Consider the following 19,831-nt stretch of genomic DNA (forward strand, 5'->3'; position numbering starts at 1 on the left):
TAATACGTTTAAGCAATAAATATCTTTAAGCTTAACCTGTCTTTATTCTTTAGAATAGTTTTATTCATTTCATTAAATTATGAAGAAATTGTAAGTAAGTAACAATAGCTTTCTTGAATTCGCTTTCTGGACACAATTAAGATATTTAATTCAAGAAATCATAATAAAATCGCAAGTAAGTAATAAAGTCTTTATTGTTTTCACCTATTGGATACACAATACTGAAATTTCATTCAAGAAATTATGAAGGAATTATAAATAGGTAACACACTCATTCTTGAGGTCACCTCTTGTATACACAATGCAGAAATTTCATTTAAGAAATTATCAAAATTGTAAGTAAGTAGCAAATTCTTTCTTGAATTCGTCTCCTGGATAAATAAAAAAGACATTTCATTCAAGAAATTATGATAAAATTCTAAGTAAGTAACAAACTCTTTCTTGAAGTTACTTCATGGATACACAATGCAGAAATTTCATTTAAGAAATTATCAAAAATTGTAAGTAAATAGCAAATTCTTTCTTGAATTCGCCTCCTGGGTAAATAAAAAAGAAATTTCATTCAAGAAATTACGACAAAATTCTAAGTAAGTAACAAACTCTTTCTTGAATTTACCTCATTGATACACAATGCAGAAATTTCATTTAAGAAATTATGAAAAAATTGTAAGCAAGTAACAAACTCTTTCATGAAGTCAACTCGTGGATACACAATGCAGAAATTTCATTAAAGAAATTATGAAAAAATTGTAAGTAAGTAGCAAATTCTATCTTGAATTCACCTGCTGGATAAACAAAAAAGACATTTCATTCAAGAAATTATGACAAAATTCCACGTAAGTAACAACCTCATTATTGTTTTCACGACTTAGATACACGATGTAGAAATTTAATTCAAGAAATTATGAAAAAATTCTCAGTAAGTAACAATTTCTTTCTTGAAGTCAACTCTTGGATAGACAATACGGAAATTTTATTCAATAAATTATGAAAAAATTGTAAGCAAGTAACAAACTCTTTCCTGAAGTTACCTCTTGGATAAACAATGCAGAAACTTCATTTAAGAAATTATAAAAAATTGTAAGTAAGTAGCAAATTCTTTCTTGAATTCGCCTCTTGGATAAACAAAAAAAAGTCATTTCGTTCAATAAATTATGACAAAATTACAAGTAAATAACAAACTCATTATTTTTTTCACGAGTTAAATACACGATGTAGAAATTTAATTCAAGAAATTATGAAAAAATTTTCAGTAAGTAACAATTTCTTTCTTTAAGTCATCTCTTGGATGCACAATACGGAAATTTAATTCAAAAAATTATGAAAAAATTGTAAGCAAGTAACAAAATCTTTCTTGAAGTCACTTCCTGGATACACAATGCAGAAACTTCATTTAAGAAATTATCAAAAATTGTAAGTAAGTAGCAAATTCTTTCTTGAATTCGCCTCTTGGATAAACAAAAAAAAATCATTTCATTTAAGAAATTATGACAAAATTCTAAATAAGTAAAAAATGCTTTCTTGAAGTTACCTCTTGGATACACAACGCAGAAATTTCGTTTAAGAAATTATCAAAAATTGTAAGTAAGTAGCAAATTCTTTCTTGAATTCGCCTCCTGGATAAATAAAAAAAGACATTTCATTCAAGAAATTATGACAAAATTCGAAGTAAGTAACAAACTGTTTCTTGAATACTCCTCCTGAATGCACAATACAGATGTTTCATTTAAGAAATTACGAAAAAATTGTAAGCAAGTAACAAACTCTTTCTTGAATACACCTCGTGGATACACAATGCAGAAATTTCATTAAAGAAATTATCAAAAAATTATAAGTAAGTAGCAAATTCTTTCTTGAATTCACCTGCTGGATAAACAAAAAGACATTTCGTTCAAAAAATTATGAGAAAATTCCAAGTAAGTAACAAACTCTTTATTGTTTTCACGACTTAGATACACGATGTAGAAATTTTATTCAAGAGATTATAAAAAAAAGGAAAGTAAGTAACAAACTCTTTATTGATTTCACCTCTTGTATACAAAAAAAAAAGACATTTCATTCAAGAAATTATGACAAAATTCTAAGTAAAAAAATCATTCTTGAATTGGCCATTTACATGCACAATAGAGAAATTTCATTCTATGGGACCTCTACACGTTATTAAACACGTTTTGAAACTACATACTATTTGCTTGCCTTTCCTTGGCACCTTTCCAAACGAGCGGGGATTCCCCACTGGTTCCTACACATTGCAAAAAAGTGACCAGTACGAAAACTCCACGTTTTCAACCAGACTGGTTTTTTAGACAACACCCATTGTCAGGTTGGCCGAGTGGTTAAGGCGCTAGACTTAGGATCTGGTCCCCATATGGGGTCGTGGGTTCGAGTCCCACACCTGACAAATCCCTCCAAAAGTCGACAGGAATGCCCCCCTCCAGCGCTTTCTCGGATATGTTGAATGAAATATGCAAAGTCGACATAGCTTTATTTCATTTTTTAAGGTTAATTTAGACGAGGTTACGTGCGCGCACGTAAACTCGTCTAAATTAAACTTAAAAAATGAAAAAAAGCTATGTCGACTTTGCATATTTTATTCAACATATCCGAGAAAGCGCTGGAGGGGGGAATTAAATTTCTACATCGTGCATCTAACTCGTGAAAACAATAATGAGTTTGTTACTTACTTGGAATTTTGTCATAATTGCTTGAACGAAATGACTTTTTTTTGTTTATCCAAGAGGCGAATATAAAAAAGAATTTGGTACTTACTTACAATCTTTGATAATTTCTTAAATGAAGTTTTTGCATTGTGTATCCAAGAGGTGACTTCAGGAAAGAGTTTGTTACTCGCTTACAATTTTTTTATAATTTATTGAATGAAATTTCTTTATTGTGTATCCAAGAGTTGACTTTAATAAATAAATTGTTACTTACTTAGAATTTTTTCATAATTTCTTGAATTAAATTTCTACATCGTGTATCTAAGTCGTGAAAACATTAATGAGTTTGTTACTTACTTGGAATTTTGTCATAATTCCTTTAATGAAATGTTTTTTTGTTTATCCAGTAGGATAATTAAAGAGAGAATGAAATAATTCCTTGCAATTTTTCATTATTTACTTAATTAAATTTCTGTAATGTATATCCATGAGTTGACTTCAGGAAAGAGTTTATAACTTGCTAAGAATTTTTTTAGAATTTCCTAAATTTAATTTCTGTATTGTGTATCAATGAGGTAAATTCAAGAAAGAGTTTGTTACTTACTTAGAATTTTGTCGTAATTTCTTGAATGAAATGTCTTTTTTATTTACCCAGGAGGCGAATTCAAGAAAGAATTTGCTACTTACTTACAATTTTTGATAATTTCTTAAATGAAATTTCTTCATTGTGTATCCAGGAGGTAACTTCAAGAAAGAGTTTGTTGCTTACTTAGAATTTTGTCATAATTTCTTGAACGAAATTTCTTTTTTATTTATCCGGGAGGCGAATTCAAGAAAGAATTTGCTACTTACTTACAATTTTTGATAATTTCTTAAATGAAATTTCTGCATTGTGTATACAAGAGGTGACCTCAAGAATGAGTTTGTTACCTATTTACAATTCCTTCATAATTTCTTGAATGAAATTTCAGTATTGTGTATCCAATAGGTGAAAATAATAAAAACTTTATTACTTACTTGCGATTTTATTATGATTTCTTGAATTAAATATCTGTATTGTGTCAAGGAAGCGAATTCAAGAAAGCTATTGTTACTTACTTACAATTTCTTCATAATTTAATGAAATGAATAAAACTATTCTAAAGAATAAAGACAGGTTAAGCTTAAAGATATTTATTGCTTAAACGTATTAAAATGTTTTTGAAAGAATTTGCTACTTACTTATAATTTTTGATAATTTCTTAAATGAAATTTCTGCATTGTGTATCCATGAGGTAAATTCAAGAAATAGTTTGTTGCTTACTTAGAATTTTGTCATAATTTCTTGAATGAAATGTTTTTTTTTATTTATCCAGGAGGCGAATTCAAGAAAGAATTTGCTACTTACTCACAATTTTTGATAATTTCTTAAATGAAATTTCTGCATTGTGCATACAAGAGGTGACTTCAAGAATGAGTGTGTTACCTATTTATAATTCCTTCATAATTTCTTGAATGAAATTTCAGTATTGTGTATCCAATAGGTGAAAACAATAAAGACTTTATTACTTACTTGCGATTTTATTATGATTTCTTGAATTAAATATCTGTATTGTGTCCAGGAAGCGATTCAAGAAAGCTATTGTTACTTACTTACAATTTCTTAATAATTTAATTAAATTAATAAAAATATTATAAAGAATAAAGATGGGTTAAGCTTACATATTTTTTTTGCTTAAACTTTTTAACATATTTTTTTTTTTGATAAAAAAAAAAACAAAAAAAAACAACACCACATATTTACATAAAAATAGTACTTAGAGTTCACACTTAAACATCCAGAAACGATGATCCCATGATATAGAATAGTTTTTTTACCATGTCTTATGGATTTATCACGATCAGGTATGTCCTTAGGTATTCAGTGCGCGAATAACCTAACCTCGTCTTCAGGACGGTGATAAGCCCCTACACATTTAGGACACTTAAATTCTTCTAGATTGAAAAGTGGAATCTTAGCGTCACACTTTTAAATTAAAACTTTATCTGTAGGTACATTACCCTTTACGTAGAGTGCTTCAAACCTGAAAAAGCTGCAAATTTCACTGACTTCCTCCTGAACATTTCTCAGTTCCTGAGCAGTATTATTAAGTGGTGTAATAACTCTATCATAGAATCCCAGTCTGTGTTTATATAGCATAATGTAGTACTCCACAAGCTTTTATCATACTCAAACAGATTATAGTTCACTATCCAATGATAACAGTCAATTTCTTCGAGATCCATAGACAATAATAAAAAAGCACATTCAAATATAACACCACAAGATGATTTTTTTTAATCCGATAAATTCTGTGTCATACAGTCCTATCATCTTGGAGGCTATTAATGTAGTTGTTAAGTAGAGAAACACTTCATCAAACTTTTATACCTTCGCTCAATGTTGAATGGAGTTATGGGTAGTGAGATGAGTCCTAAAACCATCTGAATTCATTTTGGGGAGGAGTCATAAAACCTCCAGTGGGAAATCCACATCGTGTCTCTGACCAATCATAGAGTACAATTGTTAGAACCATAAGCATATTTTGACATATTAAGATATGTAAAAAAAGAAAAAAAATAAATAAAGTTGAAAAATGTTAATGAATCCTAAATCTTTTGGAAACAGCTTCTATTTTCCCCCTTTTTAGCATTATTTTCACTAAATACTTGCCCCCCTCCCACTCCCCAGAAAGTTCAGAAAGAAGCAATAGTCTATTTCTCCTGAAGCATTTCAAGTCAGATGTTTACCGGGGTGTTAAATAAGTAGCATTTTTACACCTCCCTCAAAACTTAATTTTCCCCTTCCTAGATTTATTTTAACTGAATACTTGCCCCCACCCCCCGCCCGTCATATAAAGTAGTCAGAATAGAGCTTAGCCAAATCTAAATTTCATAATTTTTTATGTTATTAATTACACTGAAAAAAAATTGAACACCTAAAAAGCCACGATAATTATTCGCTAGTTTGATGTGGCAGAGACAATGCAATGTTTTGAATAATAGCAATACAGTAAAAATAAAAAAAGTATTTGTCAAGGAATATTGATTAGTTCAGAAAGAAGCAATAGTCTATTTCTCCTGAAGCATTTCTAGTCGTATGTTTACCGGGGTATTAAATAAGGACAATTTTTACACCCCCCCCCCTCAAAACTTAATTTCTCTTCCAAGCATTATATTAACTAAATACTTGCCATATCGGGACTTGTTCATTGTCTCGGGTATTTTACGATTTCTCATAGGCCACTGGCCTAATTTGGCTTTAGTGCGTGCCCCATTGTTTTTGTGTGGGTTCCATTGTAACTGAATCCCCGTGTAACAGAACCCCAAGCAACTGAACCCCCATGCATCTGAACCCTTGTGCAAGTGAGCCGTCTTTAACTGAACCCTCATGCAACTCATCCCTCGTGCAACTCCAACCTAGGCTAGCTCTGTATTTTTACTATTATTCAAATAAGATCGTTCGTACAGTACAATTCACGAATCCACTATCCCCTTTTGCAAATATAGTTAGCTTTTTACGTAAAGTGATTTAACAGCATATGTCAATCAAACAATTCTGAGTGTAGCCTACTATTCTTTAATTAGCAGCATCGTATATTTTGTTTAAATACTTATTTTTTCATTTTTCAGATTCAAGATTTTTATTTAACACAAATGAAAAGACAAGCTGAAGTATATAAAACGAGCCAACATAGAGCTACGATAGCAATGAATGGTACTTGTTATCATAAAAAAATGTCAATTGCCAAAAAAAAACAAAAAAAACATGTTATGATGAAAGTGCTTCAAAAACCCATCTGGCTGCGTCATATAATCTCAATTATACTGTCAAAACGTGTTTGTTCACTCTATAGGTATATAATATAAAAGGATTGCTCGCCTTTTGCAATGTAATCGTCAAACAGGACTGTATATTCATGCCTCAGGCTTGTAGTCGTGAAAATACACTGTATATTCATGTAATCGTGAAGACTAATAGCAATAAAGTAAAAATAAAAGCATATTTGTCAAGGAATTGCGATTAGTTCAGAACGAAGCAATAGTCTATTTCTCCTCAAGCATTTCTAGTCGTATGTTTACCGGGATGTTAAATAAGTACCATTTTTACACCCCCCTCAAAACTTAATTTCCCCCTTTTTAACATTATTTTCACTAAATACTTGCCCCCAGCCACTCCCCAGAAAGTTCAGAAAGAAGCAAAAGTCTATTTCTCCTGAAGCATTTCAAGTCAAATGTTTACCGGGGTATTAAATAAGTAGCATTTTTACACCTCCCTCAAAACTTAATTTCCCTCTTCCTAGCTTTATTTTAACTGAATACTTGCCCCACCCCCCTCACTTCAGATAAAGTAGTCAAAATAGAGCGTAGCAAAATCTAAATTTAATTATTTATTTATGTTATTAATTAAACTGAAAAAAAATTGAACACCTAAAAAGCCACGATAATTATTCGCTAGTTTGATGTGGCATAGACAATGCAATGTTTTGAATAATAGCAATACAGTAAAAATAAAAAAAATATTTGTCAAGGAATATTGATTAGTTCAGAAAGAAGCAGTAGTCTATTTCTCCTGAAGCATTTCTAGTCGTATGTTTACCGGGATATTAAATAAGTACCATTTTTACACCCCCCTCAAAACTTAATTTCCCCCTTTTTAGCATTATTTTCACTAAATACTGTGACAAGCTAAACCACGACAAAGCACTAGTCTCGTGGAACTCAAGCCCCATTTAACTCAACCCCCGTGCAACTGAACCCCCCATGTAACTGAACCCCTGTATAACCGAAACCCTGTACTACTGAACCCCCTTGCTACTGAACCCTCGTGCTACTGAACTCTCGTGCAACTCGACCCAATTTAACTAAACCCCCGTGTAACTCTACCCCCTTTAACTGAACCCTCGTGCAACTGAACCCTCCATGTAACTGAACCCCTTTATAACCGAAACCCTGTACAACTGAACCCCCGTGCTACTGAACTCTCATGCTACTGAACCCTCGTGCAACTCAACCCAATTTAACTAAACCACCCTGTACCTGTACCCCCTTTAACTGAACCCTCGTGCAACTCAACCCTCCATGCAATCCCATCTCCCTCAAAACACTTTTCAGCCATTTCTTGTTAATCTTTTTTTTATTTCTAAACTTTTTTAAATTGACAATACTCTCCAAAACATCACTTGTGTATTATACAGTACACTATCACCCCATCTCCTCCAATTCGCAAATCCCCCCTCGTGCAACTGAACCCTCCATGTAACTGAACCCCTGTATAACCGAAACCCTGTACAACTGAATCCCCATGCTACTGAACCCTCGTGCTACTGAACCCTCGTGCAACTCAACCCAATTTAACTAAACCCCGGTGTAACTGTACCCCCTGTAACTGAACCCAAGTGCAACTCAACCCTCCATGCAACCCATCTCCCTCAAAACACTTTTCAGCCATTTCTTTTTGAATTGACAATACTTTTCAAACGTTACTTGTGTATCATACAGACCACATCGGAGAGGTAAAGCGAGGTCAAGTCACAATGTCATTCTATCGTTACTTTTCAGACATTTCTTCTTAAAACTTTATTTTCAACTAATTCATCCGGGTTTTTCACAAGCAATTCGTACTATCCTCGCTCGTAATTGCTAATTACCTTAACCCTTTATTAAGTTATAGGAAATACCGGTTTAGAAAAAACTAGAATAGTGACATAATTTCACTTTATCAACTCTCAAATTTTATACCCACCAGAAACCTGTCTCCTTGTGCAATTGAAACTGTTAAAAATGGGTGTTACCTCAGAAACCCGTCTGGTAAGGCATGTACCGTTCGTAGTAATAGGTGACTGACCCTGGTAAGGTGCCATGGAACGTAAAGTGGGACAAATAACACAGGATGGAACATAGAGTATTAGAAGTATAACATTGATTACTACTATTATCTTACCCTAAATTTTTCTAAGTCCAGTTTTTTTATTTTTTCGCGTGTTTCTTAGGTTTATTCCCAGTTATCAGAAATTCACCAGACAAATGGAATAATTCGTAGATCTAACGCCCGATATGTTCGTTTTTTGGGTATTCTTGTTGATAAAAACCTATCTTTCAAACGTCACATTAATTTTATTACAATGATAAAATGAAGATATGCAGGAGTCTCGGTATTTTAAGGAAACTTAGAGATACTTTTCCTAGATCAATGTTGAAAATTCTTTTTCACTGCTTTATCCAATCTTACGTGTTTTACTGTCCAATTGTGTGGATGTCAACTTCTCCTTCACTGTTAAAACCACTTTCTAATGTTTACAATAAAGCTAGAAACCTCATTCAGGAAACTAATCGTTCATTAGTTATACCATTACTTGATCTTGAGTCACTGTCCTTTGTCATTGTGCTGTTTAACTTCTGCTCAGATTCACGTTGACATCTCATAGTCTTTAAGCATTCTACAAACTTTCATATCGGATGAAAATAATTGTTGACTTAGCAGTACGAAAAACCATGTTCAAGATCCAATTATTCCTTGTTTAAAGTCATATTTTAATCCTCTAGTGGCGTGTCATATTGTTTGGAATAAGTTGTCTGAATCAGCTTGAGGGTGCCACTCATTCGGTTTGTTTAAAAAAAATGTTAAAAATTCTTTGGCTTCGTAGAAGTTATGTTTATTTATGTTTTTATTTTTTTTTCTTTTGTCTATTTAATCTAATTAATTAATTTAGTTTATTTATTCTACTTTTTCTATAGTTTTCATTTTATCTATATTTTCTTTTCTTCTCCTTCGTATGTGAGTAAGTGATAATTTTAAATTTGCTTTTGCTTTTCATCTCTGAGTAAGCAACTCATTTGTCTTCCCCTTTTTGTACAGGCCAATGAGCCTTTGGGGGAATAATAACATGTAATATTGTATGTGCATCTAATGAAGAATAAATCTTATCTTATCTTATGTGTTTCTTGTGCTATTACTTTAGCGATTATCTTTGTTTTCAAAGTCTCAGCAAATCCCATCATGTGTAATGTCAAAACACAAGACTAAAGCGTGCTAAAAGAATATAATAACGGTTTTACCACAGTGGCCTGTTAATAAATTATATGAATTATCGGTTTTTAATCATTAACAAGACTATATACAATTCCTGCCCACATGCCACATCCATACCACATTAATTCCTAATTCCATGTAGCAAAATTTTCACACAAGAGTTTAATTACTGCGTTCAACAGAAGTTCTCTGCTCGGTTTGGAATATTAAAAATAGATTTAATAGATGGATTATCTTCTATGCCGCACTGGTATGCTACAATGAGAACATTATTTCACTGCAAACTTCTTATTTAGCAAACTGTTGCTTTAACAAAAAAAATTCTTTAGAAGTGAATCTACTGATAGCAGACTTTAAGTTTTGTATCGTAATGGTCGTAGTGCGTGGCAACACTACTGCTTTCAAAATAGTTTACCAAGCATTATAGTACCACAAATCAGTATCGATAAAATAAATGAAACCCAAAACAAACAGAAATTAAAATAAGTCAAACTCAAAACGAGCAGAAATTAATCTGAGTAGGGCTCTAAACCCTATGCTTTCTAAAGGCCAAAAATAAATTGAACTTTACTAAAAAAAAATCTTTTAATGTTTACATTTTTGTAACTTTAAGAAATCAAAAATTAATTAAGATTTTAAGGAATAAATATCAGCATATGTATATCAAACTGACAATGCACATTTTTTCAGTAAATTCATTTGGATTTTTGTCAGTAAAGTACAAATTATATTCTGGCTTTTAGAAAGCACTGGGCTTAGAACCCTACTCAGGTTAATTTTTGCTCCTTTTATGTTTGACTTATTTTAATTTCTATTTGTTTTGGGTTTCATTTATTTATTGATACTGATTTGTGGTAGTTGTATGCTTGGTAGACTATCTGATTCTATTCTTGTTCATTTTTGGTTTAATGGAGTTCTTTTACTTCTTTTTTGAAAAACTTATTTTGTGCAAAAAGTTTTTTTGATTATAACTATGAAAAGTACGCAGGATGACATGAACTTTCTTATATACAAAGTTGCTTGGTTCATATAGAAATAATTTCCGAATTTTTTACGCCACGTCAGCTTTTTTTGATACCCTAGAGGTAACTTTTATTTCTAGACAAGATAGATTTATTTTTTAAAGGTTGATAGACAGATTCTTTATTTCTGCCACATAACATTTTGGTGAGCAGGAAATAAGGCTGTTCGTGGCTAGTACTGTTTGTTAATACAGGAAGAAACTTTCTGATATCTGAAAGATTCGAAAAATTTTGATGGCGAGCAGAAAAAGTTTCTGTCAACCACAGCGGTTTTATTATTATTATTGTAGCTTTATGGAAACTGAAGATCATTGATGAGTTTTTATATGTTTTTTTTCGTTTTTTTTTTTTTAAATAAAATGTGCTTAGTCAAATTTACAAATAGATTTTCCATGGTGTTCATCCATCATACAATGAGTTCTTACAGAAAGTGAAAAAAAGTTGAATTTTTGCCAACTTTGTGTTTATAAAATGGACCCCTTCTAGCCAAGTAAGTAAAAATTTAGTCTAGAGAAGAAAGGGGCGAAAAGATTCAAAAGAACGCAAACAATAGTTGCTTGCCTCAAAGATAGAAGACACTGTTAATAAAATTGTAATTATTTGATATTTTTTTTGAGAGGTGTGGGGCCGGCCACGGCAAAAAGAGTAAAAAATAAGTAGATTAAAGTCCAGAACACGAAATAAATGTACTTACCTCAAAAACTAAATCGAAATGAACAGCCGCCTTCAAAAGGGAACAATCAAAGGTGGCTGAATAAAAATATTGATAATTTCATTGAATTTTTTATTCTTTTTCCGCTGTGGTTAGACGAGCAGGGGTCTTTGCAGGGATATTTGCATTTTTTTTCCTTTTTTCACTTGCGATGAAATCTCTCCTTTTTTGTTTATTTGTTTTTGCTTGTTTTTTTTGTTCTTTGTTTTTTGTCGTTTGGTTTTGGTTTTAATGTTTTGACTTTTGTCATAATTAGTCAGTATGATCTCAGAATCTATTTAACAGACAAAGAGAACAAGTGCAAATAACTATGAGTAGTTATTTTTGCCTCTGACATCTATCTGCTGTGTTGCAAAAATCTACTATAAATGCTGAAAATGTGCAAATGATTTCAAAAACTGAGGCTACATTTAAAAGTGATTTTGTTTTGAAAAGGCAAAATTGAGTCGGATTTCAAAGATAGAAAAAAAGTTCTTCTTGGCAAATGAAAAGGCAAATAAACGCACAGTTCAAGATTTATATGGTTTAATATTATTAAACCATATAAATTAGCCTCCACAAACATATATTTAATACTAAAATTATGCCTATCCTACATTACGGATCAGAAATGTGGGGGTATCAGCCGGCAAAGCAACTAGAAACCCTTCAACTTCAATATTATAAACGAGTTTTTGGCCTACAAAATACAACACATACGTTAGTTTTAAAAGGTGATCTTGGTATATTTAACCTGATATTGAAAAGATATACCCAAATCATCAAATTTTGGTTAAGACTTCTAGAACTTCCCCAGACTAGACTTGCCCGAGCAGCATATGAAGATCTTCTCCTTCAGTGTAACAAAACATCATGGACAGCATAAATCAAAAGGATATTAGATGAGAATGGATTTTCAAGTTCGTGGGACAAGGGAAAAGGGCCAGAAGATCATGAAAAGTTCTTCAAGAAATTTAGTGCAAGACTTGAAGACCAAGAAGTGCAACTATGGCAAGCAGCTGTGGACAAATCTCCGAGTCTTACTTTGTATAGAGAAGTAAAAGAGAATTTTGGTCAGAAGTTTTATTTTAAGCTGGGATTGCCCATTAAATATCTGAGGATTCGGATTCAGATTCGAGTAAATTGTCTTCCGATTTATGCTAAGGTTGTAAGGAAAATGAGGAAAGGTCCGGAGGCCGGGTGTAGTTGCTTGAGATGTGGGGAAAATGATTATGGGCTGGGCCATTTCCTCCTCCGGTGTAAGCAACTCTCTCATTTAAGGGGATTAATTATCCAGGAGGGGGAAGATAGGCTGCTTTGTGAGTTAATGAGGCCTAGGACTCCCCGTTATATTGTGGCAATAGGAAATTTTGTATTGATGGGAAGGATGTCAAATGAAGTGTAATTTTTCTTTAGTATTTGTCTTTTTGTATATGGCTTTAATTGGCTTTTAAATACAGATTATTATTATTATTTTAGTAGTTTGTCAAATGTCATCATTGACATTTGACATCATTGACATTTAGTAACTTGTCAAAAGTCATCATATTAAAGCAGTGCATACATACCAAACCGAAGTTTACCGAATGATTCTCTAAAAAACTGAAAATAAAACTAATTCTTTGGATGCATTAGTCAGAGTACACACTCCCCACTATTTTCCGAGTTACCCCTATTCTCAAGTGAACACTTAGTTTGATTACCTCGCTCTTTCTACGACAGAGTTGTATTTTCGGCTTTCTGTCTTTCCGCATGATGTGTAACAACCTTTTAATCAAGGATACATTTCTGAGAGATGAAATTATTGCATTGTCCCTATTTCTAAGGAATAAATTAAAATACAGCCGTGTAAGACCGAAGAACATTATTAGAAAGCCATTATTCCGATCCACCAAAAAAGAAAGTTATGCACTGGAAACTCAAAATTTAGGAAAAAGACAAAAAAAAATTAAGGATGTTCTTACTAAAATTGTCCTAAGCTGCGAGATACAGCAGCACGAACAAGGGACAGGGGTAGAGTTCTGCAATTCTCCCTTCGAGATTTTGTTGCACCCTAGATTTGAAAAATGACTTCATCGTATCTTTATTTTTTTTTTTTTAATGAAAAAATCGCTTCTCCCTGTATTCTTGTGAAATGGTCCCAATAGTCCCAGGAAATTTAATAGAATGGGCATTGGCCTTCTTTTCACTAGTTTTTTTTGCACCGCCAGCCCATTATTTCAATGTTGTTTTTTTTTTTTTTTGATTAAAAATTTTTAAGTGTTTACCTAGAGGTTATATTAAATAGCTTACCGTAAATTCCGTACACATTTACCACGACAATTTAATATACGAAAATGAAAAATTGGTTTCATGTTAGGGACGTCCTTTGAAACTTTCAAACCTAATGAAGGCTAGGGTATAAGATTAAAAAAAAAAACACCATTAGGCTTTTTCTAGTGACATAGTCAACTTTACCAAAATTTAGCTCTAGCCGAAATATAAGTTTTTCACTTTGATGAAAAAGGGTTTCATCAAAATTTTTTATCAGTTTTCAGTTTGTTTTGTTGCTGTTGGTTAGTTCTTGTCTCTATTTCGTTTATTTTGTTTCTTGTCTTTCTTATCTATTTTTTGTAACTCCATAGTGCTTTGCACTATTGTGGGTTATAAATAAATAAATAAGCTGTGACAGTGGAAGAAATTACAAGAATTCCGGAAAAGCAAAGAGCTACTTCATTCAGTAACACCGTACCGAACCTATGCTAGAAAGAGGGCTCACCCTCGGATGACAATCCTATGACAAGGAGATATAAAAAAAAACGTTATCCGTCCATTATCTGGGTGCAGTCCATATCAAGTTTAAATATTATCAGTGCAATACCATTGACATGGTAACGAGTAATGCGTCTCATGGTAGTAAAAAAGTTCAGGACGAGTAATTCAAACGCAAACTTTGAGTTCTAGTGCCCTTTTAAAGACTAAACCGATCAAGGAGGAGGGTTGGGTAGCTAGACAAGCTTCCTCGCCTCAAGTACTTCCAAGTGGATCAAACAAAATTTAGAGAAAGCTATTTTAATCCAAATAATTGAGAGATATGATATTACTGGTGTTTAGGAGAGCCTAGACTTACCGATTGCAAATCTGAGCCTAATATTGGAACGTAGGACAAGCTCTAAAAAGGTTGAATTCCTCACAAGCATATTTCAATAGAAAGATGAACACGTTATACCTTGCTGAAATGAAAGTCCTGTAAGTATTTTCAAGGCATTTGGCACAATGCAGATCTAAATAATCCTCCCCTTTTCCTCCCTTCGCCGAACTCACACTGATAATTAACTAGCACTTCCTTCAGCTAATGATCATTCAGGGATTAGTTATTCTATCTAAGGGTTCCTAAATGGTTAGCTTTTAATCGTGAAGATTGAAGTATAACCGCCCTTTATCAAAGCACGTTAAGTGGATATTTCACCTCTGGTGCAGATTTTACCCTAAAGTTTTTATTTGAATCTTCTCAGTTTGTTGTTTAATGCCCATTTTTTTTTACTAGTAATACTGATTAGCTAGTGCTAATTCGAGCCGATTGGATTTTTCATTGAATTTTCGGATTGGCTGATAAATTCTAGAAAACATTCTGATTTGCTCAATATAGCACTAGCTAAATCTCTATGTTACTAGAATCTCATTGTGAATAGGCCTTTCCTTTACTGGTAAAAATAAAACCTAAACGATTAGATACAAATGGTACTTGATTTTCACCAAAGTTAGTACCCAGTTATTTACGTAAGTACATTTTTCGTAATTTATGTCTAACTTTCACCAAAGTTGATGTTTAAGAGTATATGCATATAGAATTGCTAAACATAGCAAATGAATATCTTGCAAGCTATGTTTTGAAAGGGTAATGTAGGTTGTTAGTCCTTGTCAACGCGCTACTTATCAAAGAGCGATTTGTCTCCCATCTAAATCTTTCTCATTATATTTTTGGCGAGAATCAAACTGGCAAATGGCACCTTTAACAGACTTTAAAAAATATAGCCGTCACAAAATCTCTCTTTCCGCTTGAAACTTCGGCTTGAAACAGCAAAGTGCTGCCTATACTCCCTTATGCTTTGGAGACATGGCACCTAAACAGTCAATGCGAGACGCCACTATACAGCCACTTTTGATAGGGTCTTCAAAGTGCGTAGGTGGGGATACTTGGGACATATCCTACGAATAGATGGCCAGCGACTTCCGAATGTTATCCTTAACTGGCAACAAGCAGGCACCCGTTGTAGGGGAAGACACGGGAACACACTAATGCGCAACTACCAGACTAACCTACGCAGCTTTAACGCTTTTATCCAACTAGAGTGAGAGGATGTGGTAGCTGTAGCAAACCAACAAGATTGTTGGAGGCTCTTCCTCGATGTCCTAGGTACCCCTATCGGTACAGGTGGAACTAAGGTCTAAGGTTAGGTCTCATAATTCAGAAAAGATGGTCGTAGAATGTTTAAAGAAGGCTCATATAATGCCAAATCTCGGGATCTAACGAGCTTGTTACAATTTATGTATAACCTTCCATAAATTATTAATTTTCCATAAATATATGGGAAATTAATAAAACCCCGGATACAGTGATTTGAAACGGTAAAATATTTAATGCATTTGGGGAGTTATACATTTTTCTACCTTGTCTCACTTCCTTCCTTATTTCTTATGTGAATTTAACTGTGTACTGAATTTGTATTGTTTTGTACGTAATAATAAATGACAAAACCGTGTGGTACCACAGCGGAGTGACGCTCTGCTCGGTAATAGGAGGTATATCGATCAATCCCCACTATGGCAAAGTTAGGTGGAAGGCTTGCTACTTGTCCCTTTAAAACACCCAACAACTGAAACCTAGCTTATGAATCACTACTGTCTCCGTCGGTCGGTTCAACAGGGGTGAATGCCACTATAACTGATCCCTAGCGGTTCTTGATCACATAGTGAACAGATAGAGTTTTATTACTAATATCTTCCTAGCCTAACTACCTATGTATTATATACTTCCTACCTGAATGAACAAATATATCTCACCTGATTTCGTTTTTCTAAGTCCTGGAAGACACGTCTCTGAACCTCTAACAAGTTTGGATCAACATACCTGAATTTGTTAGTCAACTTATCGATACGGGAGTTGTATTTCAACGCCATAACATTTGTTGTCACAATGTATATATTATAAAAATTGTAAATCATTGAAATTGTTATGGTGTCAAAAAGGCAATTTGTCTCATCAGTATGAGTCAAGGACAAATCGCTTCTTTTCAAGTCTACAAAAACTTAAGCCCTTTTAGATCTCTTTGCAAAAATACTCAAAATGGCTTAGAGCCAGGCAACAAGAAGGTTCACCCTCACAAATATTATGAGGCAACACAAGTAGGGGTTCGCTTCCGGGGAAAAGGGTAAAGGAAGGAGCTTATAAAAGAGTGAAGACACCAAACCATCCTACAACACTGGAACACCTCCTGTTTTGTTTATACTCGCCTATTCTCGTCAGGATATTTGCCAAGGCAACGACTATAACCTATTATTATGAATCGTAAGACGTTTTAAACTTGGCATTATTGTATGAACTTCAAATGAAGGCTGTTGTACAAAACTGTGAGACACGAACAGTCTTAAACACTGTTTCGTCAAATCAATTAAAAGAAAATGATGAATGAGCTTCTCTTTTCAACTTAATTTGAAATGGGATAAAATCCAAAGCTTAATTTTGTTCGCTTTTCGATGAGAATGATCCTTTTCAAATTAATAATAATACTTATTAGATTTGTTAGTTCGATTCTCTTTTTATAAGTTATATCTTTTTTTCATTTTGACGCATTTCATGGACGCCAGGGAAAAAGACAGAATGGAAGATTTAAATATCATAATATGATAAATGTATAGTTATCACCAAAGCAAATAAAATACGCAATGTGATTTATGCGTTTGCGATTTTTGCGTTCAGTCTAACAGGACTTTATGACTTGCACATAATTTGTTTGCTAGTATATTATTCAATAATAAAATTCTGGATAAATTCCAAAAGTAGACATCCATTTTCAAAATCCAGCAAAATCTACTGCGATCAAATCTTAAAAATTCAACGTTTGCCAGGCGTGCAATAAATCTCACAAAGGTGTTGACCAGGAATGTCAATTAGGTAAGGGGCCTAGACCTTGTTTTTTGGCATTTCAATTTAAAAAAAAATTGAAAACAATCCTTGCCCTATCCAATATTTTCATGGATTGCCCCCGTCCCCTGGTGCTGACAATTTTGCAGGTCTGTGTAGGCTTAGTATTAAGATTGTCACTGGGTCAAACAAACAAAGTAAGCAAAATGGAACCAAACAAAACACAAAAATAGGGTCCCAAAGTGACATTTTTAACCAGACAAAAAACGCAAAGAACTGTTTTGAAATGTCTGGATAGCAAAACTCAACTTTGTGCATGGCGCTATATATTCAGGCCAGTTTGCGAAACTATAATCAAAAACAAAGCTTTAGGTTGTTTCAGTAATTGAAAGAGAAAGGGCGAATAATAAACAAGCAAACAAAAGACAGTAGAAATTCCATATTTGGTCTCCTTAATTTAGAAGACATTAAGTTGCAAAACATAAATTCTTCCCTAGAGCAAAAAATAAGGGCTGAAACATTTTTTCTGTTAATGAGAACAGATTCAAACAGAAAATTGTATGCTCTCAAGACGCATAAGACAGATTTAACTGAAACCCCTGGAAAATACCAATCAAGCCTGGGTGGGATTGACGCAGCTGAAATATTATCAAACAGTTCGTGGTAACGAACTGTAAGTAAGGAGCGACCCGGCTCAATGGTAACCGAAACTCTAAAAACGGTATTTTGATACTAATGGATACATCAAAAGAATCAGATTTTAATTCTGATTTCAAATATATAAGTTTCATCAAGTTTAATCTTACCCATCAAAAGTTGCGCGCCTGAGAAAATTTGGCTGATTTTTTGAAAAAGGGGGAAAGACCCCCTAAAAGTTATAGAACCTTAATGAAAATCCCACCATCATATTCAGCGTATCATGTACTAAATGCTAAATGGTAGACCTGCTGAGTGGCAAGTCAATTGTGTAAAGAAAATACAAGAACTGAGAAGTTTACTTGGCTCATACAGCTGCACTGGAACATTTTAAATTTTTGAGTTCTTAATGAATAGTTTTCATTAAGTCAACACAGTGCCTCACTAACGCAGTTGTTTGTCCAAACAATGACAAAACAGGCCGGTAATCACAATGACAAGCTTGTAATCTCAAATATGACAAATCCTACAAGCTTGTAATCTCAAATATGACAAATCCTACATCTCAAGACTTTTGCATTCTGGCAGCTAAAATGTTTATGCAAAGAATGTGTTTAAAATTAGTCGACTGGACCCTGTTTAGCAAATTAACTGGCCTGTTATAAGGCTACTTTTCTTAGGCACTCGTCTTTTTCTCATTTTTTCCGGACTATTTTAATGCCAAATTGTATTATTTTTCGCATACTGGCGTTTTAGGAAAGCCTTGAATACGAACTCGGCAATGTCTTTCTTCTTGCACGTGATTTTGTTTAATCCCCCACCCTTTCTGTGTTTATTTTTGCCATTATTCACACGTTCATTTTAGTTCCAGGATTGGATTTTTTTTTGCGTTAAATTTTTGTTTACCATTTTTATGCTAGATTGATGTTTCTTTTCTTGCTATATTATTTGTTTGGCTTTTTCTGTTCTTTTCGGCATAGATAGATAGATAGATCGTGTATTTCAAAAGCCCAAGAGCCATATACACTCAAAAATTATGAAAAATAGAAAAATTACAACAGAGCAAATTACGAAACACACATTAACATGATACATAGCGAAAAATACCTTCTGGTAAACTACCAAAAAAATTAGTTTAATTCCATATAATTAATGATAGTTAATTGTAAAAACATTTCCTTCTTTCTAATCCCTTCTCTATGTACGCACCAATACGAAATATTGTGGTTGGATTACTACTTTGAAAATTTTTGGAATCAGCAAAACAATCCCATGTAAGTAATTTTACCTTAAATCAGAGAGCACCGGGTACTTTCGGAGAAAATGATCCAAATCTTCGTCCTCATCCCTCCAAAGAGGACACACATACCGACCATGAAGATGTACTATTCCCCTGTCGAACACCATTTGCCTGCTCTGGATTGGAAGGCAATTTGCCCTAAGCTGAATCCATCGACATAAAATCATAGCCGTAAATTGAATTTAAAATAAATTTCCTCTCCAAAACTAGGTTTAACCTGAGTATAATGATTCAATGTAGCAGAATTTAAAACCAGCCCTTGCCAATACTGAATTTCTTGACCCTCTAAGATAAATCGTACCTGGCTTGCTAGATTTGTTGGTAGATCAGGGGAACCAAGGCCGTCA

At 33.3% G+C, this 19,831-nt stretch overlaps 1 protein-coding gene and 1 non-coding gene across 3 annotated transcripts in view; one reads left to right on the top strand and one right to left on the bottom strand.

Annotated features, from left to right (window-relative positions):
- Positions 1-19,831, bottom strand: part of LOC148950969 (zwei Ig domain protein zig-8-like) — a 523,998-nt gene that overhangs the window by 456,566 nt on the left and 47,601 nt on the right. The gene's annotated exons all lie outside the window — the stretch shown is intronic.
- Positions 2,319-2,401, top strand: TRNAL-UAG (transfer RNA leucine (anticodon UAG)). Its single transcript has one exon. It is a non-coding gene; the product is annotated as a tRNA-Leu (tRNA).

The sequence above is a fragment of the Artemia sp. Qi Xiang Cuo genome, chromosome 6 (genome assembly GCF_049724085.1).
Source record: "Artemia sp. Qi Xiang Cuo chromosome 6, ASM4972408v1, whole genome shotgun sequence".
Classification (NCBI taxonomy): Eukaryota; Metazoa; Arthropoda; class Branchiopoda; order Anostraca; family Artemiidae; genus Artemia; species Artemia sp. Qi Xiang Cuo.